The 12,025-nt window shown below is 43.0% G+C and overlaps 1 protein-coding gene across 20 annotated transcripts in view; it reads left to right on the top strand.

Annotated features, from left to right (window-relative positions):
• The window catches only part of PARD3 (par-3 family cell polarity regulator), a 798,768-nt gene that overhangs the window by 658,344 nt on the left and 128,399 nt on the right, over positions 1 to 12,025 (top strand). The window lies entirely within an intron of this gene.

The raw sequence follows: 12,025 nt of genomic DNA, 5'->3' as shown, positions 1-12,025 counted from the left end.
TCAACAGAACTATTTGTGAGTAAACAGTGCAGTGTGATTTCAATGTTTGCCATCCTTTCTCATTTGAACTTGGTAAGGATGCTCTGGCTTGGGATGTCTGTGTCCATTTCCTCTGAACTCCATGTCATCCTGACTCTTCCACTGGCCTAAGTGATTGTGGGGCCCTTTGCTGTTGCCATTTTTCAGGTTTTTACAGATTCTTGTGAAACATCCCGATGTCCCTTCATTGCAGTGTTACTGACATGTTAACCCTGTTCTGCATTAAGTGCTCACTTTTCCTGCTTTCTTTGCTCTGGCCCGGGCCACCCACTGCCCTGTCCTGGGTCACTGCTCCCCAGCACTCTCTTTATCCAGCAATAATAGCCTCCTCGGGGCTCCTGGACCAGGCCAAGAGGAGTGGTCACTTGCAAGAGTCTTTTCATCTGCTGGATGGCCTGCCTTGGATCTTGACATGATGGCTTCTTCTGTCAGCCAGGCTTGGCTCAGAGTTCCCTTTGTGGAGCAGGCTTCTTGGCACCCAGTCTAAAGCAGCAGGCTGCCCTCCTCCCAACCCTCTCTAATCTGTTCCTTTCTTCAATTCTTTGCATACATGTATCACTATCTCACATTGCCCTCTTCATTCATGTGTTTTATTATGTCTAATTCTGCCCTCTTGACTATTAGTCTACAAGAGCAGAGACCCGATCTGTCCTGTCTACATGTGTGTCTGTGAACGTAACAGTGGCTGGCAAGCAGTAGGTGCTACTTGATATTTGTTTACGTATGAATGTATGTATGTGTGTGTGTCTGTATTTATGGATGTTTGTGTACATATGTATGTGTTCATATTTGTATGTTTGCATGTTTGTATACTCTCATGAATGCGTGTATGCTTATATTTGCATGTATATTTTATATGGATGGATGTTGTACATATGTATGTTTATATGTATGTTTGTATGTTTCTGTGTATATACTTGCATGTATGTGTGCATGTTTATATGTATCTCTGTGTGTTTGTAAGTATGTGTGTGTTTGTATGTGTGGTGTATGTGTACATATATGTCTGTGGGGTGTGAGCTTCCAGCCCGTGCACCCTTTCCTTTCCTTATTGGGTAAGCTCTCTCAGGCAGTCCTCTGTGCTGTCTGCTCTAGTTCCTCAGTTTACAGTTTTGAACTCTGCCTGGTGGGAGGGACTATTTGTCTATCCTCAGAAAACACTGCTGGGTGGGATTGGCTGACTCCTGGGTGTGCCACCAAGAAGATACCCCTACCAAAAGCAAAACACCTCTGGTGCTTTCCATTCCTTGTTTTTAGAGTACTTCCTTTTCACCAAGTCCAAAATTCTCCAAGCCGTAAGTCAGATATATATATATATATATATATATATATATATATATATATGCCTATTCATCAAAGATTTTGCTTTAAACCCTTCATGAGTGCCTTCTAAAAAAGTTCCTGGATCATATTTAGTAGAGAGCTTCTGGAAATTGTTGTCATTTAATTAACATACATTACTAGTATGACTCCTTTAACTAAACCTTAAAATAACTTAATATTAAAGTCATACTTTTAAAATAAAACAGAAAATATAGAAAAGGAAATGATCATCCCACCCCAAAACAATAACTGTTAACATTTTAAAGTATATTCTTACACGTACACACAGGTTGATATTTGTAGAGTGAGCTTATTCAAAACTAAAATAGCATTGTACTGTACATAGTCCTTCAGTATCCTGCCATTAATATGCCACAGACATCTTTTCATACCAGTAAGTATTCTCTTACAAAAGTATTTTTTAAATGGCTGTGATATTTGATTTTAGGGCTTTATCTTGCTTAAAATGCTTAACCAGTTTTCTAGCCTAGAGGGCTTAATGATCGTGTCTTCAGTAGTCTCAGGGATTTAAAGGAGAAAGTGCATATAAAGCACTGAGAACAGTGCCTGTCACATAGTAAGTGCTCAGTGATCAGTTCCTGTGGTTTCTATTGATCCATTTTCTACTATCTTTTACAACTTAAAATGCACTTTCATCAAGCCTACTGTTTCTTATACATCCAAATGTTTACTTGTATTTTATCAGTAAAATATTTTAAACTCTAAAAATAAAAATGTTCTTTATTTTCAAATAATATTATCAAAAATGATAGAGCATTTTCAATGAAGGCTAATCCCAAATTAAAAATACTTTGGTTTTATAAAAACGATTGCCTCCAGGGTTTCCATTAGCGAGTAGAAGTTCCTCCCACTTCCCTCATCCTCTCTCATCCTTGGCTTCTGCTGCCTCTTCCACCCAAACTTTGACCTTTGACCTCCAGCTACAGGTTAGTTTCCAATTCGCTGCAGATTCCCACCAGGCCGGTTCAGAACGCAGCTCTGGGCCCTCCACTATGGCTCAACACGATCTTCTCCTTAGTTCTCTTTTTTTTTCTTTCTTTTTTCTTTTTTATTAAATCTTTACTGTTCAGATTATTACAGTTATTCCTCTTTTTTCGCCCCATAGCTCCTTTCCACCCGGTTCCCACCTCACCCTCTGCTCTTACGCCACCTCCCCCCCAGCCCCCCGCACTGTCCTCATCCATAGGTGTACGATTATTGCCCAGTCTCTTCCCACACCCCTTTCCTCCCAAGAATTGTCAGTCCACTCCCTTTCTATGTCCCTGATTCTATTCTATTCACCAGTTTATTCTGTTTGTCAGATTTTTTTTCACTTGATTTTTAGATTCACTTGTTGATAGATATGTATTTGTTGTTCATAATTGTTATCTTTACCTTTTTCTTCTTCTTCCTCTTCTTCTTAAAGAATACCCTTCATCATTTCATATAATACTGGTTTAGTGGTGATGAACTCCTTTAGCTTTTCCTTATCTGTGAAGCTCTTTGTCTGACCTTCAATTCTGAATGATAGCTTTGCTGGGTAAAGTAATTTTGGTTGTAGGTTCTTGCTATTCATCACTTTGAATATTTCTTGCCACTCCCTTCTGGCCTGCATAGTTTCTGTTGAGAAATCAGCTGACAATCGTATGGGTATGCCCTTGTAGGTAACTGACTGTTTTTCTCTTGGTGCTTTTAAGATTCTCTTTTTGTCTTTTGCTCTTGGCATTTTAATTATGATGTGTCTTGGTGTGGTCCTCTTTGGATTCCTTTGTTTGGGGTTCTCTGCGCTTCCTGGACTTGTAAATCTATTTCTTTCACCAGGTAGGGGAAGTTTACTGTCATTATTTCTTCAAATAGGTTTTCAATATCTTGCTCTCTCTCTTCTTCTGGCACCCCCATAATTCAGATGTTGGTCCGCTTGAAGTTGTCCCAGAGGCTCCTTACACTATCTTCATATTTTTGGATTCTTTTTTCTTTTTGCTTTTCTGGTTGGGTGTTTTTTACTTCTTTGTATTTCAAATCTTTGACTTGATTCTTGGGATCCTCTAGTCTACTGTTGGATCTCTGTATATTATTCTTTATTTCAGTCAGTTTATGCTTAATTTCTATTTGGTCCTTTTTCATATCCTCGAGGGTCTCACTAGATTTATCGAGGGTCTTACTAAATTTATCAGCGGTTTCTAGAAAATTCTTGAAAAACCTTATAACTGTGGTTTTGAACTCTATATCCAGTAGTTTGCTTTCCTCCATTTCTATCATTTGTGACCTGTTTCTTTGTCTCTGCATTTTGGCTGCTTCCCTGTGTTGATAGAATGGCTTTGTGTGGTAGGTGTCCTATAATGCCCAGTGACTCAGCCTCCCCAATTACCTGAGGTGGACACTCTTGGTGCACGCCTTTGTGGGCTGTGTGCACAGTCTTGTTGTAGTTAAGCCTCGATTGTAGTTGGTATCACTGGGAGGAATTGACCTCCAGGACAATTGGCTGTGAGAATCAGCTGTGTCTACGGTGGGAGAACTTCTGTGCTGGAGACACCCTTCTGGGGCAAGACTTGCTTCAGTGGGGCTTTGGTGCTCACTGTGTCTGCCCCCTGAGTGTGTCCCTTATGGATTTGAGGAGTTGTAATCTGGATGGTCCCACTCTGACCACTGGGTACACTGGCACTTGGATCTTCAGGAGGTGCTAATTTAGCCCCTGCCTGAGGCTACCCAGCAGGAGCTATGGAGAGATCTGCAGATTCCTCTTCTTTGTTTGGGGTTTGGAGGTGCCCAGATGAGGCCCAGCTGTGAAGCAATGCAAGCTGCTGTGGGGCTTTAGTCCTTCTTTTGGATGTTCTGGGTCTCTCTGACCCAGCTACAGTTTGTTAGGTAATTTTAGATTGCAAAGAGCCAGGCCATTCATATGCAAAAGCCTCTGTGCACAGCTTGGCTGGGGCGGGGTTTCAGGGAATCAACAGGGCGGAGCAAACAGCTATGGCTGATCCTCAGTCCTACCCTAAGAGGCCCCGGGTCTTAGTGTCCCGAGGTAATTGCTGCAAGCACCTCTGAGAGAAAGCCGCCCTCGAGTTCCACCCACTGCCAGACAGTCCAGTTTCTCCCTGTATGAGTCTGGGCCCCCAGAGACTCGCCCGGAACTGGAGTTCAGAGCCGTTGGGAGCTTGTGTCTTCCTCCCGATTGAAAAAGACAGCCTTGTCCTCAGTTGCCAGCCCTTTCCGCGTGCACCCCCGTTCCTCTGCACTTTACTTCTGCACCTCCTCTGAGTCTCAATGTGCTTTTCTCTTTCCTTCTAGCTGTAGAATTTCCACTCAGCCAGCCTTCCTGTGGTTCTGGATGATGTCCGTTTTGTCTTTTAGTTGTATTTTTGAAGTGGTTGTGCGAGGCAGCAATTTCAGGTGTTTACCTATGCCACCATCTTGTTTTCTCCCTTTAGCTCAGTGGTTCTCCTCCTTAGTTCTCTTATTTCTTATCCCCTCTCTAGGCTCCAGCCTCAGGGTGGGATTAGACTAAAAACATTGTCTGTTAGTGTTGAGTAATTCACCAACAGTCTTTAAGAGTGCATGTGACCTTAACTAAAAAGTTGTTTGATTTTATTTAAAGTGAACCTTCTTATTTGAATCTTTTTTATCATTGGGTTAAGTATGTAAGTAAACAAATTTAGAAATGTTGAACTGTTTCTGTTATTTTGCATTATTTAAAAAAATACCCATCTCTATCTACACTAATAAAAGAGAAACATGGTAATTAGCGTACGACCGCTACCCTTCCCATTGGCTAATCAGCATATCCTTATGCAAATTAACTGTCAGCCAAGATGGCGGCCGGCAGCCAGGCAGCTGGAAGCGAATATGAGGCTTGCTTGCTCCGGTAACTGCAGACTCCAACGTTCCCCGCCTGACTTGCCGGCCTCTGAGCTACAACTCTAAGAAACTATGTTGCAAATATAGACGCTGAACAAAACACCAGAAACCAGCTTTCAGCCAGCCGGGATCTCAGAGCTAGAGTTATACATTGTTTCGATTATAGCAGCGGAAGCCTCAGAGCTAGAGCCAGAGCTAAAGCTGGCCCAAAATAAAATTAAAAAAAAAAAAAAAGAAAGAAAAAAAGGAGTGGTTGGGAGCTTCAGTCAATTGCCAGCCTGAAAGCAGCCCTCAGCTCCTCACCCAGACTGGCCAGGCTCCCCAGTGGGGACCCCCACCCTGATCCAGGACACCCTTCAGGGCAAACCAGCCAGCCCCCAGGCCTCTATCCTATATAGTAAAAGGGTAATATGCCTCCCAGCACCGGGATCAGCGGAGCCGCAAGGCCTCCTGGCACCGGATCAGCGTGACAGGGGGCAGCGCCCAAACCCCCTGATAGCCCTGCGGCTCTGTGTGTGACAGGGTGCAGCGCCCCAACCCCCCCCTCCCACCCCCCCCACACACACACAGGCCCTGCTCTGTGTGTGACAGGGTAGAGCCATAACCTCCCCATCGGCCCTGCCCTGAGTGTGACAGTGGCGGTGCCCCAACCCCCTGTTCGGCCCTGCTCTGTGAGTGATAGAGGGTGGTGCCCCAACCCCCCCCCCACACACACACACACGGGCCCTGCTCTGTGTGTGATGGGGTAGAGCCATAACCTCCCCATCGGCCCTGCCCTGAGTGTGACAGTGGCGGCGCCCCCACCCCCTGATCCACCCTGCTGTGTGTGTGACAGGGGGCGGTGCCCTAACTCCCCTATTGGCCCTACTCTGTGAGTGACAGGGGGGAGCTCCTCAACCCCCTGATGGGCCCTGCTCTGTGCATGACAGGGGGGAGCTCCCCAACCCCCTGATTGGCCCTGCTCTGTGCGTGACAGGGTATGGAGCCCCAACCCCCCTGATGGGCCCTGCTCTGTGCGTGACAGGGGACAGCGCCCCAACCCCCTGATTGACCCTGCTCTGTGCATCACAGGGGGTGATGCCACAACCTCTCCATCGACCCTGCCTTGAGTGTGATAGGGGGCGGTGCCCCAACCCCCCAATCAGCCCTACCCTGAGCATGACTGAGGGTGGCATCGCAACCTCCCGATCCGCCCTGCTCTGTGCATGACAGGGGGCGGCGCCCCAACTCCCCAATCAGCCCTGCTCTGAGCCCGACCAGGGGCTGCACCTAGGGATTGGGCCTGCCCTCTGCCACCCAGGAGCAGGCCTAAGCCAGCAGGTCGTTATCTCCCGAGGGGTCCCAGACTACGAGAGGGCACAGGCCGGGCTGAGGGACAACCCGTTCCCCCCCGAGTGCACAAATTTTTGTGCACCGGGCCTCTAGTTTCTAATAAAGATCTATTTCCCTTTTAAAATATGTCAAAGTTAAATTTTGGTCTGAATTTTAATATATTAAAAATCTATCTTCATAGTTTCATGATACAGTTATAAAGAACTGAAAAGAAAGTGTTATTTAGGTTTTAAGTTGACACAGTATATCTGTTACTTTTTCTCCATTTTTATGAATTACTCAAATCTTTCTAGAAGAGGGTAAGGTAGGGTAGAGAGATATATTCCTTCACAGTAGAGTCAGTAAAGTGAGCGTCTCTACCCTTGACAACTGTTTCTCGGGGATTTAATGTGTTCTGCACTGCATAGGTTTTTCTTAAAAGCATTTTCCCTGCTTTGGAAAATATTTTCTTATGTTTCCCTTTAAAATGCCGTATCATCTTTTTCATATTTCTCTTTCTTAATCTAAACCAATTATTGACTACCAGCTCCTGGGCCCCTATGTTTGGGAGATATGTGAGATTGAAGGAGTTTGTTAGCCCTATGAACATTTGTATTATCTAAGTGGAAATGGCTATTGAAAAATGCTAACACAAAACCTCAGCCATTTCTGTATTCATGCATTAAAGATCTTGACCAAATTTATAATCCAGGAGAATCTTGTTAAGCCTGAATCTGTTAGGCTCTGAAATGCACCCTGGGTTTTGAAGAAGTAAGTACATTTATAGCTTTAATTATTCATTCGGGATACTGCAGTCTGTTGCCAAAGCCAGTTATCATCAGCTTTGATTAGAAATCACGAAAGACAGCTGCTGAAATGCAGTGTGAAAAGAATTGTATTGGATTAGAAAGGCATTCTTTTGAATCTGAAAGAGAAGGAAAGTATCTTTGGGAAACATCTGAATATGCATTTATTTTAATAATGGAATGGCTAGAGGTATAGTACAGTACATTGTAGGTTGAAGTGGTTTTTATTATTAAATTAAGTGCCTTTGTTCAGTTCATCTGGATTTTCTTATTGGATGCTGTAGCCTTTGTCCTCTTTTAGCTCCATTTGCTGCAGTGTTGCATCCCTATTTGTGGTTGAAATGAGTCAGTATTCATAAACTAAACTCATGGACCATCTTTCCAATTAGTTGGGCTGATGAAACACCATTTACCAGAGTGAAGCCAAGCCAGGAGAGGCATATAAAACCACATTCAAATGCTAAGCATAAAAAGGCAGTGTTATTCCTTCCCAGTCCCGTGTATGTGGAGGAGCACTAGTCTGAGCCATGTTATTTTAGCCATGGATTTCAGTGTACATCAGAGTAATGCCGTATGCAAATGCTCCTAAGTAAATAAAAATTTCAGAGTTCAGTTCAGAACATGGATATGTTCATAGTTTGCAAAATCAAAAGATGTGTCAGGAAGATTTGCTTTCTGAATTTGAAAGCTGTTTGAGATATTATATGGCAACTTAAATTAGGCTATATCCTCCTATCTTCAGTTAAACTTTGTTAAACAGCATATCTTCTATTTCTACAAAAGAGGATTCTATTTGCTATATATATATATATATATATATATATATATATATATATACACACACACATATATATATACACACATACATACAAACAATGTACATAAAAGTATGTCTAGCCTTTAAATAGCTATATAAGCACTAAGAATGGTTGTATTTGTGGTCATATTTACAGGAGAGTAAACATTTATGCAAATATACTAAGAAAGATTATCAAACACTTTTTCTCCATGTGGTGCTCCAGCTTCAAAGTAAAGCTGAGAATTTTCACCCAATTATTTAACTCTAGGCAGTGTAATGCTTTCAACAAAACAAAGATAACATTCTGTACCTACACAATGGATCAAAACAGCTTCCTTCATCCTCACTTTGGACCATCTGTTTAAAAGAAACTAAACACCTTCAGGACGTAAGCCTCTAATCTGTGGTTAAGAGTTTAAAGACACATGCTCCTTCTGACAACCAGCACAGGGCTCCTGGGGCTGTAATAGTTTTGTATTAGCTGTACTAGTAAAAGGCGATATGGCTTGACCTCAGCATCTGTCAATTACAGCTTCTCTGTTCTTGGTAGGGATTTAAAAATTCTTTTCATAAAACATCTATATCTATGTTATTTTTAACAGCAACTGTTATAAATATTGGCAATAATATTTTAAGAGGTAAATTATTCTTAAAGTTTCCAAATTCTTTGAGAATCATACTTCTCAGCCCACACCCTGCCTACGTGATGAAAGGAGCCACAGATAGGTGCCAGTGACCTATTGGCACAATTGGAGTCATTCAGCCTTATTGGAAAATAGACTTGATTGGTGCTAAGAGAATGGTGAAGGCCTTTATCTCACACTATTCCTTCTTAAATCCCTCTAAAACTTTTGAAAATTTAACCTTGGTTCAAAGATTTTGTCATCCAGGAACATTGGCAGTTAGAGCATCAGCATGGGATAGAGCCATATCTTGTGAACAAGTGCTGCAAGACAACTTCTATATAACACTAACCAGGAAAACAGCAACAAAGGCACCTACTTTACTAGAGGTGAAATTATATTTTCCATAATTAAAGCTTTTCATTATTTATCATACTAGAGGCCCAGTGGATGAAATTCTTGCACAGAAAGGGGCTGTCCCTCAGCCCGGCCTGCATCCCTCTCACAATCTGGGACTGCTGGCTCCTAACTGCTCACCTGCCTGCCTGCCTGCCTGCCTGCCTGATTGCCCCTAACCGCTTCTGCCTGACAGCCTGATTGCCCCGTAACCACTCCCCTGCCATCCTGATTGACACCTAACCACTCCCCTGCCAGCCTGATCGCTCCCAACTGCCCTCCCCTGCCAGCCCGATCAACCCCAACTGCCCTTCCCTGCCAGTCTGATCACCCACAACTGCCCTCCCCTGCTGCAACCCGCCTCCTCTGCCGGGCCCCACCTCCACTGTGCACATGGCCATCTTTGATGGCCATCTTGTGACGGCCATCTTGTGATGACGTTAGGGCGTGATGTGTGAGGGCGTGATGACCACCTAGACCAGCGGTTCTCAACCTGTGGGTCACGACCCCTTTGAGGGTCGAACGACCCTTTCACAGGGGTCTCCTAAGACCATCAGAAAACACATATATAATTACATATTGATTTTGTGATTAATCACTATGCATTAATTATGTTCAATCTATAACAATGAAATTAGGGGTCACCACAACATGAGGAACTGTATTAAAGGGTCACAGCATTAGGAAGGTTGAGAACCACTGACCTAGACCATTGTTGGCAAACTGTGGCCCCTTAAGTGTGGCTCTTCCACAAAATACCACGTGCCGGTGTGCATGTACAGTGTGATTGAAACTCCGTGGCCACACTCAAGGGGCCAAAGAGCCGCATGTGGCTCGCAAGCCACAGTTTGCCGACCACTGACCTAGACTATTATTAGTATAGATACTCATTGTAGGAAAATGCCATTATTTTTAGTCTTATATTTGACATAGTTAAGTAAATTATTTGTTCTTTATTATAATTATGCGAAAACTCTAGTAAAAATGGCAATACAACTGTACTGATCAGGCAGCCCTGGAAACTGAAGTGGGGTGGGGGTGGGGAGTAAAAGTAACTTGCAATGTCTGAGTGGAAAAATAAATATACACTGAGTGGCCAGATTATTATGACCACCTGACGTTTGTAGGCAAATTAGCCGTGCACTGCATTGTATGGGATATGGAAGCCAAAGGCCTGTTCGAACACCTTTGCTGTCTGCAGTTACCAAGATAAAATGTCTCCAATTCACACAGGAACACAAGGATTGGACAGTAGAGCATTAGAAAAAAGTCATGTGGTCCGATGAATCATGTTTCCAGTTGCATCATGCAGATGGCAGAATGAGAATTTGGTGGAAACAGCATGAAAGCATGCACCTCACATGCATGAGTACAACCCCTCAAGCTGGTGGGGGCAGTGTTATGGTTTGGGGCATGTTTTCCTGGCATGATTTGGGCCCTTTAATTCGTGTGGAACAAGGTCTGAATAGCACAACATACTTAAGTATCGTTGCTGATCAAGTTCATCCTATCATGTTGATGGCGTATCCCAATGGAGATGGCTTCTTCCAACAAGACAATGCGCCATGCCACGGTGCTCGTATTGTGCAGGAGTGGTTTCAAGAACATGAGGGAGACTTTACCTTGCTTAGGTGGCCCCCACAATCACCAGATCTCAATCCAATTGAGCATTTGTGGGACAAAGTTAAAAGAGCCATCAGGCAGCTGGTTCTACAACCATCAAATCTCACAGAACTGGACAGTGCTATTCATCAGACATGGTGTCAGATTCCTCGAATCAACTTTCAACATCTCATGGAGTCAATGTCAAGAAGAATCGCCGCAGTATTGAAGGCAAAAGGTGGCCCAACGAAGTACTGATGGGGTGGTCATAATAATCTGGCCACTCAGAGTAGTATCTATTACTGGATACTTTTCTTTGATTGACATTCTGTCACTGGACCACAGGCTGTCTAGATGTGGAATCTAATCATTAACCTTCCAGAAAGTGCTCGCTCTTCATTTATCTAAAACAGGGGTCCTCAAACTATGACTCGTGGGCCACATGCAAACACAAATATTGTATTTGTTCCCGTTTTGTTTTTTTACTTCAAAATAAGATATGTGCAGTGTGCATAGGAATTTGTTCATAGTTTTTTTTAAAACTATAGTCTGGCCCTCCAACGGTCTGAGGGACAGTGAACTGGCCCCCTGTTTAAAAAGTTTGAGGACCCCTGATCTAGAACATAAACCATGGCTTATTTATATGCTAGCCATCACAGACCCTGGCACCAGCCCTGCACTTTTTGTAGATGGTTGGATTGGACACAGTCTTCAAAGTTTTTCTAACTCTGACTCTCATGTTGAGTATTCACCAATTATGGAACAGATGACATTGTCATACTGGCACCCTTTAGTTGTGCAGGATTTTCTTGATATCTTCTGTCTCCATGATACAGACACCATAAAAAATATATGAATGTTCTTATCTGGTTGCATACTTTTGGAAGAAAATATTGTGTTTGGAAGAATTTCAGCTGGAAAATGCATTGTAGTAAATATTGTAAGACATTTTCTTAGAACAAATAAAAATCATTTAATACTATGTAAAATATCAAAGACATGCACAAACAGATGCAATTATTGTAACCCTCAATTGTGTAAATAGGCATCACTAATTGATACTTAGACCAACAAAACCTCAAGTGAATATCATTAGTCAGAACTTGGCAAAACCTGACTTTATGCCAGTCACATTCACACACACACACACACACACACACACACACACACACACACGTTCCTTTATGTCAGTCATCAGAATCCAGTAAATGGCATTAGTAGTAAATGTGGCATAAACACTGTAGATGAATTAGACGTAGTGAATAGTGAAC

Source organism: Myotis yumanensis, unplaced genomic scaffold (assembly GCF_028538775.1).
Source record: "Myotis yumanensis isolate MYYU_CA2020_CCGP unplaced genomic scaffold, mMyoYum1.0.hap1 SCAF_1, whole genome shotgun sequence".
Lineage (NCBI taxonomy): Eukaryota > Metazoa > Chordata > Mammalia > Chiroptera > Vespertilionidae > Myotis > Myotis yumanensis.
The sequence above is the reverse complement of the archived record's forward strand: the minus strand, read 5'-3'. Positions and strand labels throughout refer to the sequence as shown.